Here is a 13,177-nt window from a genome sequence, read left to right as displayed (position 1 = left end):
AGCGATAATGGTGACGCCGAACACTGCGTCCGGTGTCAGGAATGCACCGGTTTGTCACCTAGCCTCTTACTAGTCCGTCCGCAAAAAGGAGCCTTAGCAGGGCCTCCGTACAAATTGTGTTTGAAGTTCTTTAGGATACCTTCGAAATATGTGAGGAGCTGTAGTTGGTTCGACTGGACCTTGTATAGAGTTATTCGATAGCTGTTTTTCCAAAGGGCTACTTATTTAGCCAGGCTATTTAGGGTTAGTCAAGAACGCGTTTGATACTGAAGAAATTCAAGTGACGCGGGTAATACTTACAAAATTATTCCTATTCACCACCATTCTTGACAGTCACGTGATGATTCAGCCTTGTCTCATAAACGTTTCATAAACAGAAACACATCAATGGCTTGTTTTAGGAATGAAATTTTTTGACCACTGTTGAGACGGTGGGTTTTAGATGTACATTCACTACTGACTTTGTTGCAGTCTTAGTTAATAAGAACCTGATAGAGGCATCTTAACGATTCGAATTGGACATTGCCTATTGTGCAAAAGCGCAATTTTCGTTTCAGAAAATTTACTTTAGAAAAATTACGATTTTGATAGCTTCGATGTGGGGTAAAGTATTTGCGTGCATGCTCTTACCTCATCTTATATATACCCGCACATATATGCATACATTTACATATACTATATGGTAATGTTATCCTATCGAGACACTTAATGCTCGGTATATAGGCAAAGGGGTGTATTATCGATATTGTCGCTAGTACTGTGGTGTTATCGATTACGAAACGATAATACTGCATAAGCCAGTGTCATTTAGCCCAATAGCAGGGTACTATCGCCCACTTCGTGAGTACTTGAACGACCGAAACTTGACGGTGCGTTACGATAGAGAGAATGGCTTAATTTAGCAGCAGTAGAAACTACTCGGATAGCTAAAACGCCTACGATGTACTCGTACGCATGCAGCGAGCGTTTTACCGTCGTCGTTTTAGCGTATGCCCACTTACTGTCGAACAGGCGGTTACACGTGTGTCTACCTATTGAAATTTTCTTGAGTCATTTCTGATTAAGCCCTACGTAAGCTATACGCAGGAATGGTCCGATTTAATTAAACCAAGTGGATGTGTGTGTCTTGTATCTTACTCGTATTAGGACCTAAATAGACAGATATTACCGGCGCATCAATATCGGGTACAATAAGGCGTACTGTAATTGTAATATGGTGTACATAGAATCGCCGGTTCTGTTTAATGAAGGCCACAGCAGAGAATCAATCATATCCAGTTGAGACACTTCAACATGGAATGAAAGCTGCGCGTTGTTTTCAACTTGATTATTACCTCAGGGGGTAATCACAGTGCCTCTCCGTTGGAGAAAAAGTATTTTTTCTTTTTTTTTCCACGTACAATTCGTTAATGGTGCGTTGTGTAGTATATGGGCAACTTGTTTTTCAAATCTCATTTGTTCCCTGTTGATTTCTAATCTCTCCATATCTTGTATTCGCTCCTGTTTTAAATGTCCTTTATTTAATGAAATATGGAAATTGCTACCTTTTGGAATGTAACCTATGTACTACACCCCGCATCCGGCCTAGATTATTTTTCTAGTAATGTCCACTCTGTTGAACTGGGAGCATCTCGATTAATGTATTAGTGTAACTGGTCAAGAAGACATCTGCCTACGATAGCGCTGTGAAGAGTTTGGGGTTAACTCTCTTGATAAACTTGTTTGTCTTCAGCCCGTTTAGGCCAAAGTACTAATAGGCGAAGTGTGCTGTCTCTTTAGGGGAGTACATTGACCGTGTGGCACATGCAAATGTTCATAAGTATCTAGCTTACAAGTAGATTTCATTGGTGGAAACATAAAGTAACATAGCAAACGTCATAAATTATGTCTGCGTTATTGCTCTCTGAAGAAAGTAGGCACTAGCAAACGGAAGTCAACTCAACTTTGATACCAGCACGATATCAAACTAGGTTATTAGAAAAAGTCGTCAGATAAAGAAAAAGGAAAAAAAAGAAGCCTTTGAATCAAATACGCATCAAAAGGAGTCCTAAATGAATTCGAGCACTTTGGTCCATATTAGCTGATCTAATCGTTTATTTGTATTTGATTGCAAATCTATGAGGACTCTGTGCAGGGTAGACAAGCGGGTTTGCCATTATTTCTAGCTCAACGAGCAGCTTCAGCCAAAATCGATAACTATCGTCCTCAATAGGTACGATCTGCTATCTGTAGAAATGGCTTTAAAACTTGTCCTAGTTATCTAGTTTTGCAACTAAATGATTAGTGTAATTAGTTGTTACGGCTTATATATCTCTAAGTACTGCGAGTTATATAATACCTTTTTTTACCGGCCTAGGCACAGCGGTGGCCTTTCTGTTATGGGCGATTTTCTTGGCGGCGTGCATTCCCAAATCGGATCGCAACTAAATGAAGGCTGTCACGCCTCTAACTAACAATTCTATAGGAATAAATAATGATTTTAACTCTGTTGGCAAACAACACCACAAAACGCACTTTCCACAATTCCTATTATCCTAATATGTCCATTGCTGCAACGCAAAGCTTATACGTGGTTTTACCGTCTGCAAAGTATCTTCTTTCCTCTACGTTTTTATTTTGAGTTACATAAAAACCCATTCCCAGGTCTTCTCCTGACGGCCTGGTCAGCGGTTTTACTGCTTGGCCCTTACGATCCCCAGGGAAGCTAGCGTTGGCTGTCTACGTAAGAAAATGCCAATTGTGATAATGACATCTCGACGGTTTAGATTTGTTGACATCGCCGTGGGACAGTTCCTGTCTTTGATTCTGATTTACTGTTTTCGTTCCCGTTCGAGCTCTCACAAAAATTCATTATAATAACTCTAACCGATTGAAATTCTGCTAGTTTATCGCTTAATACTTCCCAGCAGACATCGAGCGACTAAGTGAATTGTCCTCCCATTTTTGTACTTTAATATAGCTTGGATTTTCCAGCATGCCTGGTGGATACGTATTCAAAACTTAAAAACAATTCGGTACCTATTACTTTTATGGATATTTTTACCTTAAGCAACAAAACTAGTTAGTTATTGTCCAGCCGTAGCCGACGCAGTTCTATTGAAAGGCGATAACTCTAGCAGGCTGAAATTTGTTACACAGAAAACTGAGCAGGGCCAAATTTGACTTCATCCTAAACCACTACATCTGACGTGTCTAGCTGAAAGTCTACCTTCTGCTTTTTCTTTTATATTCATCGGACGCCTATTCACTATATGGATTAGCCGCTCTCAGGCCCGCTTCAATAACATCAGAGAGTCATACGAAACTACACAGGCCTGACCCGAACATCCATGTAGACTGGAAAGCATATGCCCGAGCGGAGATTCGAAATTCAACCAATTAAATTTTAACTTAAAGTAAATACAAAACTTAAAGTGTTACGCTATAACGTACCATTCATTTGCATTACTATATCGATATAATATACGCTTATTTGATGGCTAGTTTTACTTCCTCCGGTATGGTCATTGTCAGGCTACCGCTAGACATTTGAAGAGTCGTTATGAATTCTCCATTAATTTCAATGTTTCCGACAGCCGTTTCCACCCCGTCGAAATTCTTACAGTGACCGCGTGAATTCAAATGATGTGACGAACGCCTTTTCGGTGACGCGCGCGGTGCCATCTAGGAACAGAGGGCGTCCAGCACCCCCCCCCCCCCCCCTGAAGAGCAGAAACAAGTGCTTCTTAACTAACGTTTCCAGGCCTTTCCATCGCTTAGTGATCTCGTTCTACAAGAAGGCGTGGAGTTCTGCGGTACTTGGTATTTCGTTCGGGGACCAAACATTTATCCTAAGGCAAGCGAATCTGGCTCAGCGACACCAGCTTTTAAATAGGTTGTAATAGATGGATGTAGTCGGGTAAAGGGACAAGTGGAAAGAAACTTTCACCATGCCCTAGAGACCTATGTAAGCAGTTAGGCTGATCCAAGTGTCTTTGGCAGTTAATCGTGCTGTGTATCGTTGGCTCGGAAGCGTACCTATTGACCTATTGTGTGCCCCTTACTTAGCAGTGGAACTGTCATTTTGTTTTAGAATCAATTGTGCAACCAGTACATGAATTTGGTTGGCTCCATTAGATGGGTACTGTACTGCGTGTGCGATTATTTATCTGTCGAGTGGAAATTCAGTGCCCTTATTGTCATCGGCGTCGGGCACGTCTAAAATGGATCCAATAGATGGCGCAAGTTTAAGGTTGACATTTGAAAAATAGATTTGATATTGTTCGATACAGGATCGTCAATGATGGAAAATTTAGGGGGAGACAGGCCGTTCTTGGAGATACCACTTCTACTTATATTCCAATGTAAACTTTACTGGTGGCAAAACATGGGCGTACTCAGACCGTGCTTTATCTAGTTGCGGCACACTTAACTGTATGTAGTTATAACCAACAACGAGCAGAACAATTAAACTATGTCTCGTAAAGTTGTGAGACACAGCTTGGTTTAGGTTCGAAAAGTTTTTTTTTGCCAAGTTACTGGGCCCATGTACCAGTACATGGTTTATACATTGATTATGAAAAATGTCATCAGATATTTATGCGCCATCTTCTTCTGGCAAACAACGATTTTGCAGTGCCACATCTATGAATGCCTTGTTTGTTCTTCCCAACTTAGTAAATTCTACAATGGAATCGCTAAAATTATCCCCATGATACTATTGTGTAGCAACGATTTTGTTAAATTTTCGTGCCACAGCTGCGTCCGCTGTTCAGATGATGTTTGTATCAGAGTCTCCGTTTTATTAGTGAGCTTTGTTTACCCACGTCTATCTTTCCGATGAATCCGCCAGCGACGGAAGCCTCTAGCTATGAAATAGCAAATTAATTAGAACATTTGCCAACAACAGCAACAATGGTGCTAGCAATAGAAAACTCCAGCACGAGTACAGAACACCATGAAGTTCAGGCTTTGCCCGATGGCTGTCGTATACGTTGGTGGTCGCTTACTCACATTCGGCTGGAGTCGGGTAACGAAGTTCGCTCATTTTGACTGACTGACTGACTGACTGACGGCAACAAACGCTCCTGTTGGTCTGAACTGAGACCCCGGAACCTCATCTAGCTTTACTCTTTAGCTGCCTCTATTCAGACATTAAGACGGACTTCAAAGCAGCGAGGGCGCAAAAGACCCAGAATAGGACATGCAGTAGGCAGGCTCTGTCAGTTAGCCTGATACCTTCTCTCTCTCCGATGTATCGATAATTGATGGTGGCAACGCCCCTATCAAAAAGTGGCAGTAGCGATTCAGACCGTTGCGCCAATAGTGACGCTGCTATTGGATAGCGCTCTGCCACTGGCATTATTGTGCCCAGTTTGACGCTGCTTTTGTCGTGTGCCACTCAACTTTACATCGACCTCGTTTGGCTTCTCCTTACCAACTGAAAACGGGTGGGTGAAATAAATCGGGTGCGAAACATAGAAGATGATGATAAAGAGACAGGAAAATGGCGAAAGGGAGAAAAAGAAAGATCTAAAGGAGAGGAGTATGATCAAGCAGACAGCGAAAGACAGAATGTGTGCGAGAGGCACGAACAAACACATTCTAACGTTGCTCTCCGCGTCGCTGTTCTCGGTTTCCCATAAGCGAGCGACGTTGATGTGGAGGCTACAGCCAGGTCCAGGCTGAGGACTGGAACGAACACCAAAGCCAATAGTAATTCAATGGCTAACGCTGTGAGCTCTTGAACTTTACTGCTGATTGATTTATCTGGCACCATTAGGACAGGCGACCTGCGCTGTCGTCCAAAAGCACCCTCGTGATTTTTCCATATCTGGGCCAAATGGCTATGACAACGGTTTTATTTTCGAGACCAATCGTTGAAGAAGTTTTACTAAGGAAGCATAAATTGTGTCGGAGAACAAGCAAACAGAACGAGTCGATATTTTCGAAATAGGTTAATACACACTAAAGATGGACTTCCACACGGTTACTGTGCAGCAGGAAAGCTACGAGCTCTACGTGACGAAGGAAGCTTAAAAGGTCTATGTAAGTGAAGAACTATACTTTTATATATTGTGTTTGGGTCCATAAATGATGCACGACTATTGTGTCACTATGTTTTTAGGTACATTGTTTAGGTCCAGGTCGTTAAATGATACTGTGGTAGCCTTTGAAGTTGTTGAGATACAGTTCAAAAGCATAGTGTTACAGGTTTCTAACGTGTTCCCAATAAACGGCGCTTAATTAACAATACCCTAACTTGACTGATGAACCCCATATATGTCTGTTTAACTAGTACATAATCTACAGATTTCTAAAACTAAACGATATTTCTGTCTGCAATGTCAGTTACGCCAGCGAGAAACGTATCAAATAATATTGATTTCTTGTTAAGAGTTTATACACAAGTCAGCGCGTGGCAAATTTACTACCCACTCAAACTGAGAGCCTTTTCTCTCTGTATCATTTCCAGAAATATGTTTTTACTACTGCAAAAAAATGACCTAAATAGAAGATAAACATAGTGAAAATGCAGCGGAAACTCGATTATAGTATAACGAAAATACAACGGTTCACCAATGTCACCGCGTTAGATAAAGACGATCAGCTTTTTTGGTTACCCAACAGCTGCAGTTTACTACATCATAGACGGAAGAACGGTTCAACAGTAACGGAATGTACATAAATTGCAAAGCTAATGATTCATGAAAGAGGAAAGATAGTAAAAACTCGAAAACGTATAGAGGAGATTCGACGGACGTTTTTGGCGGCTAGATTTGGCATGACTTGACGAAACACCGCTCACGAAGGCCGCAGGTACGTGTCGAAAACAGCGGACCGTTTTCGATTCTAACGGAAAAGGATCTGCTAGAAAAGGTACGATTAATCGAAGGAGTGACCTAGAGGATATCTAAACACGCGAGTATAACCGACCGTTTTGCTAGTATTCACGTTCCATACGTAGTTTCCAATGGTGGCTTTGCCGCATCGTCTTCAACAAACATACACGTTTCAACAAGATAGTACTTTGTTCCATATTTTCCGAATACTGGAGGGGTGGCCAGTTGAACATATCGGAATGGAAACTGTTGGCCATCTGACAACCCATATTTAGCTCAGTTGAATTAATACATGTAGAGCATATTTGAGTGAGTCTATGAAATGACAACAATCACTCGCTCAGTGTTGCCATGTATCCGTACAAAAAGGTTTTATTACTGGACTGCAAGCTGTTTAGTATCCGAATTCAAGCCATGATCTGACTAAGTAGTAGCTACGTTAAGACATCTGCAAATTATACCCCTTTCGTTTAATGTAAAAACGTTGCGCAAGCATGTGTTCTCATCTGGACAAACTTAAGTCATATTCATAAAATTTTGCTTACGTTTAAATAGGACTGCATTTTCTTATATTTTTATAGCAAAAAATAGAAAGAAAACTACAATGGGTGGCCATATCTTGTCTGTATTCAATGCTTTCGTCTAGATGCTGTTATACATTGCTTAGTTAGTTTTCGTATTTTGGTACATTTCCATCTCGATTTTGTCAAGACCTTTTGTTAAGCGCCTGTACTTATCAGACCTTTCATAGACACTGAAAATATATTCAATGAATACGAATGCGTTTTAAGTCACGATCGTTCAGCAACTGAGGAAAGAGTTTGTAAGTATGCCCTATTAGTTTATAGGGGCACTGCGGCCGATGCTATACAAGTCAATGTACAGTTGCATGAAAATACTGACGCTAACATATAGACGTATTTCAATTCAAGAGTTTTATCCAGGATCGTCCTAGGACGTGAAAACATATAGATACTTTTTCTGAACCGTCCATAGGGGTATACCACATGTTCGAGCCGCTTGGTCGACAGGCAGCCAACAGTGCTATGACAGGGAATGACATGCTGTTTAGTTTGGATGAATAAATTTTGCTCAGATATGGATTTTACCATTGCAGCGGAGGAAAACCTTGACGGATTTTGGCAGACCTTTGCCTCTTCTTCTTTGTCTGAGGTCTTTACTGCCAAAACTCCTTCAAACGGAAAACGGCTGTAATTGAGTTTGCGTGTTTGCCTCAGGTGAGCTCGTCCCTGAAGCGCACTATTGCTGCTGGCCGACATTGCTCCGAGAAGCTCTTCGATTTCTTGCGCGATGCGCTTCTCCTCTGTTCCGGAGCGCACACAGACATCCTATCGTCGTCTGCTAACTCCTCCCATTGCCAGCCTGTTTGCTGGCTTATCTCTGTTCGAGTGGATGAGTAACCCTGCCCTTCCGTCCCATATCACTCATATAAACCTCCTCTCGAGACCCACCTACAGCTAAAACCGAGAATACGCGAATACGATTCTGTTCGATTCTCGCTTGTTCCTGCTTCATCCACTGGCCCGTTGAAGCTATGTCGCAAATTACGTACCCCTCAAAAAACTCGCTGCGGGCTGTAAGACAACTTTATCAAAAAAGCCTGTAATTATGTGTCTATATTAAATTGCCTTTTAGAAAGCGTTACTTAATAGATACCTTAGATCGCACTAGGTGTAAAATCATCTTGATATTCTTCGTTCCTACCGCAATAATCTTTTTCAAGCAGCGTCTGCTTTTACAAACGAAGTGCCTCAAACATTACGAAGATCTAGGATAGCTTTAGCGTTCCCCATACCTTAGCTAGGCTTGTGCCTAGATTAGAAATTCTAGGATGTGCGTGCCTGACAAATCACGTTTGGTCACCTCATTTATTCCGTGTATTAATTGCTCTTTGTCGCTAAATGTAAACACTGGCTTTTGCTTACGGTGGTAAGCATTCACTCAGAGCAGTTTTCGATTCGACGATCGTTGGCCAACGCACTTAGACGCAAAAAAAATACGTACAATCACGTTATGGGATTCAGGCGTTCGGATGTGCTTAGATCTGCTAACCCACTCACAATCTCGGTAGTAAAACGTTCGTCATGTCTGCTAGCGCTTTCATTGCGACCTGCAAAACATTATACTCACGAACCACGTATCATTACTTATTCTGTATGATGTACGAGCGAAAGGCTCTAATAGTTATTGAATAATTGTTATTCAATTTTTCTATTGCAGTATCAGCAGGATCTCTGAATTGTGAACAACTTAAAAACTTCCCACCTTTAATTTTTTTTAGTAACATTTTGGCTATATTAATCATTTAATATGAAGCACGACAACCGATAATACTAACAAATCCCCTGTCAAAAGACCAATTTAAATCGTAGAGTAACTAACTCCAAGACTAACTTAGATTATAATTACTCTTAGGATGAGATTGTTTGGCATTATCATGGTGCTTATATTAAAGGTGTGTTTATAGATCTTCACCAGCAGAGGTCCGTTCGTATGTTAAGTTGCACGGACGACCCCTGCAAGGTCCTATATTAGGTTTAACCTTTAAATCAGTAAAAGATACAGAGAGAGGAGGCGATATACATGCTTTGCGAATTCTACTGAGTTTGACGTCAGATACCACCATACAATCCCAGCTCCGCAGTCCTCGTTTCAGGCCTTCGGTCGCCGACGCAGGTGCTTCGTACCTCATTTCATCTGTTGGCCCAGTGAGAGATCGGCTACCGACCAACTGTATCCCACTGCATCGCACAGCACAGCCAATATTCGTGCTGGTACCGCCTGCTCCTACTGCCAGGCTTATTCGGGCCACTTATTAGCGGATGAGCACTAACGGAGCTGTGTCTGTTCGCAGCGTCAAAGACCGTCGTTGGATTGAACCTACTGGTAGAATCGCATCGCTCTCTTCTTCTTCTTCTTCTTCTCTTGATGGCGCAGATCTCGCTGGGATTTCGTTAGTGGACGTGGATTACGTTAGAAGAGAGCCTGAAGCTTGTGACGCGGTGAAACTAAAAATAAAGCCGGGAACGAGGCCGAAATACCCTAGGTCTCACGTCTCATGGGGCCGTTTCCTGTCGACGTCAATGGCAAGAAAGAGATATAGCGGCGACAGCAGCTCTAGGGGTCTAGCACAGTAACAGCGACACCGGCGGCTATACAACTAGTAAGACTCATCCGTATCGACGTGGGTCGGCTATAATAGAGGTCGCATGTCTCGTTATAATGAAGTCAAGCCACATATAATATATACACATCTACCAGGAGTGTTAGTGGTTGTTCTCCCGGTTTTTTTTTTCTTTGTTTTGTCCAGCTTGTAAATACGCTTGAAGAAGTAATCGTATTGATTGTTACTGCCATTGAGTATGTTAGAGATACGCTGCGAGATAGCTCGAGCTATTGTGAAATAGGGAATTTATTGTATATCAATTTATATGTGTAGTAACTGCGGCTATGCCTGTTGGGCTAGCGATTCAAACTATCTGTTTGTGAACGATGTACTTCATGCTATACTACAGTTATACTATGTGTCACTGTAACATAAACGAAGTGGCACACTTCTTCGCAGTAACAAAACAGCTCCAATCCTATGTCAGTTAGATCGTAAGTTACTCTGAAAGGGTTCTTTTAAGCGGTCTTAAGCGACAGTGTTTTTTGTCAATAGTATCAATTAAGCTAATCGAGATACGATAAAATAAGCCTTATTGGTTTAAATAGTTTTCTATGACGCGTAATTGTTTAAACATCGTTTTTATTTCTATCAGATATTGGCAAAAAGCTAATTTGGCTAAAACTAATTTTTGAGATAGGCCTTCCTGAAACCAAAAAATAAATAAAGCGTTCATAGCATTTAGGAAACGTTGGTAGTATTCGCAAATGCTTTATTTGGCTCAAAAAAAAAAAGAGAAAACAATCAGGTTGATGACTTGGTCTAATCGAGACCCTGTATTAACAGGCAAGCGCGCTAAATGTAAACGAAGGCTTCCAGACGGTTGAGATGGGCTAATATACATTGTGAAGGCCCTGAAGCTAAACTAGGAAATAAGGGATTTCGAAAAACAAGAAGCCACACTCTTGCTACGTAGCTGTTAAACACCAAAATTACTGCTGAAAGCCTTCTGTACTCCCGCCGCGAAGATCTTTAGCCGAGGACCGATGGCTTTTCTATTCGAAGCCATATTCTGGTAATCGAGTTAGTTATATTCTGGCATGGCCTTCCGTAGAGTGTGCTTGAGGCAAGCAAGATTGATAACGCACTACGGATGCTATCGACTACGAAGTATATCGAATGCCCCCCGAGCCTATATGGGTAAACTCGTGAAGCTGTACAAAAACTCAACCTTTGTCAAAATATTACCTTTGTGTTAAATATACAGACGTACATTTTCCAGTACGGCAAGTATTGTTTTAGAGAAGATATCGAATATGCATATCAAATCATTAGAGGTCGTCATATATTTATTCAGGCTTTCTTCATGGCTGTTTTCCTTCTTTATGTCCTTATTGAATCACGGGATTATCCTACAAGAAAGGCCATTCACCCTCCCTCTGCTTTTAGCGTTTCTCTCACAAACGTGCGAGTCAACGACAGCTCGGTGCTTAAGCTCTCCTCCAGAGCCCAATAAAAGAGCCTGCGCGCCGCATCCACTTACTCCGAAGGTTACTTATAAGCCGTCAGGTAAATCGATAATTTGAGTGGGTGCTGAAATTATCGGGGAAAGTGCAGACTTTTCGTAGATATAAACGGCGTGTTTTGTTATGATTCAAACAAAAATGTACAAGGGAGAAAAAAACTATATTCAATATGACCGAAATAGACCTGCGATTCCAACACACCAGCTGACTCGTTTATTTTATGGCATATGAAGACGAATCCTTTTTAAATCGCATTCAAGAGTTGAAGAACGATCACAGTTTTTTGTCAAGAATAACTAACTACCTTTGCAAGCCTTTCTGAAGCCGTGAGGGTTCGAAGGCTAGATTTGTATTTATTATTATTGTGGATTATTTATACGTGAATAGACCTCGTACTGTTGCATTGGTATATTACACTAGTACATTAGTAATATTATATATATAATACACACCGACCAAATGGTTGCCAAATTCTTGCCAATTTCTGTCTATGTATATATGTATATATATATATATATATATTGTCCCGAAGGCTTTAAAAAGAAACTTGGAAAAAAGGCTTCGAATTATTGCTTCTATTAGAAGTTCAGTGTATCTTTCATCGTCGTTAAAACAATCATACGTCCTATGTTACGTAAGTCGGCGTATAGCCAGTATCGAGTCGATTGACTATGAAGCGTTATATTTTCTGAATAACCCAATATCCATAAGTGTGAGTTTTTAAGGTTCTAATACAACAACGTTCGGACCTAGTAGCGCAAGCACTCTTAGAAATGATCGGTAATGCGCCTCTTTGAAGATATTTATAACCTACGAAAGGCCGCAATTCAGCTTATGACTGTATATACAGGAAAAGCGTTCACTCTAAACCCGATATAAAATCATAGTGTATCTACATCTTGATTACGATTTTTAGGCGGTAGTGCTAAGTCTTCGCCTTTTTTTTTTTCTAGGACATAAGATCTTTTTGCACATTCTGTTGATAATTCGATATTATAGTACACATACCTACAGTGTTCAGGATCTAGTAGTTTCATCCGAGGGGTTATGGCTCATCAGGGTCAGCCCCGGAAAAGACCTACTTTGAGTTCTGCCCCAACACAGATACAGATTTATTCCAAAAACTAATTATAGGTTGTGTGGACACCCAATCTTGTTTGACGTGACGAAGCTTGTGGGCTGCATGCACAGCTCATATATCAAACGAACTGGGTATAAATCTGGATTTTAGCACACCTACGGTTAACGCATACCAGATGTAACGTTTCTATTGCCACGATTTGAGAAATACAATTTCTGACACAAAGTCAATGTTAACTAGATCTTGTCCAAAATAATATAAGCGCAGCCATTCAGGTTTGGAGCCCTACGTTCCCCGATCCAAACCCGCAAAGGACCACCAACAACGAAAACTGATGGTTTTATGTTAGAATGTAATAGTCCAAAGTGTTATATACCACTATTTGCCGTAGACAGCTGTAATTTGTTTCTATTGTGGTGTTTCCCCACGTAGCACGCGCTAATATTACGACACACGCATATATGCAGCAAGAGTTTTTCTTAACCAAAAAGAAACAATTCTGATCCGGAAAGTTCTAGCCCATATTAGCAACGTGCGCCGTCATCGTTATATACATATGTTGCAAAATTTTAACTCTAACGGTCTAAGACGCATCCAAGATTTGTTTTTCTCCTCATGTTTC

General features: G+C 41.1%; 2 protein-coding genes across 26 annotated transcripts in view; one reads left to right on the top strand and one right to left on the bottom strand.

Moving 5' to 3' along the window:
* Positions 1-13,177, bottom strand: part of LOC111269993 (uncharacterized) — a 60,663-nt gene that overhangs the window by 29,673 nt on the left and 17,813 nt on the right. The gene's annotated exons all lie outside the window — the stretch shown is intronic.
* Positions 5,517-13,177, top strand: part of LOC111269990 (uncharacterized) — a 78,342-nt gene continuing 70,681 nt past the window's right edge. For 4 of the 22 annotated variants that reach the window (XR_015314746.1, XR_015314750.1, XR_015314753.1 and 1 more), the window contains exons 1-2: positions 5,567-6,027; positions 6,455-6,858. The gene's annotated coding sequence lies outside the window, so the exon portion shown is untranslated. The other 18 variants (XR_015314749.1, XR_015314748.1, XR_015314747.1 and 15 more) reach the window with 15 other exon arrangements.

This window comes from Varroa jacobsoni, unplaced genomic scaffold, assembly GCF_002532875.2.
Source record: "Varroa jacobsoni isolate VJ856 unplaced genomic scaffold, vjacob_1.0 scaffold_1428, whole genome shotgun sequence".
In the NCBI taxonomy this organism is placed as follows: Eukaryota; Metazoa; Arthropoda; class Arachnida; order Mesostigmata; family Varroidae; genus Varroa; species Varroa jacobsoni.
Note: the sequence above shows the minus strand (reverse complement) of the source record. Positions and strands in the feature narration are given on the sequence as shown.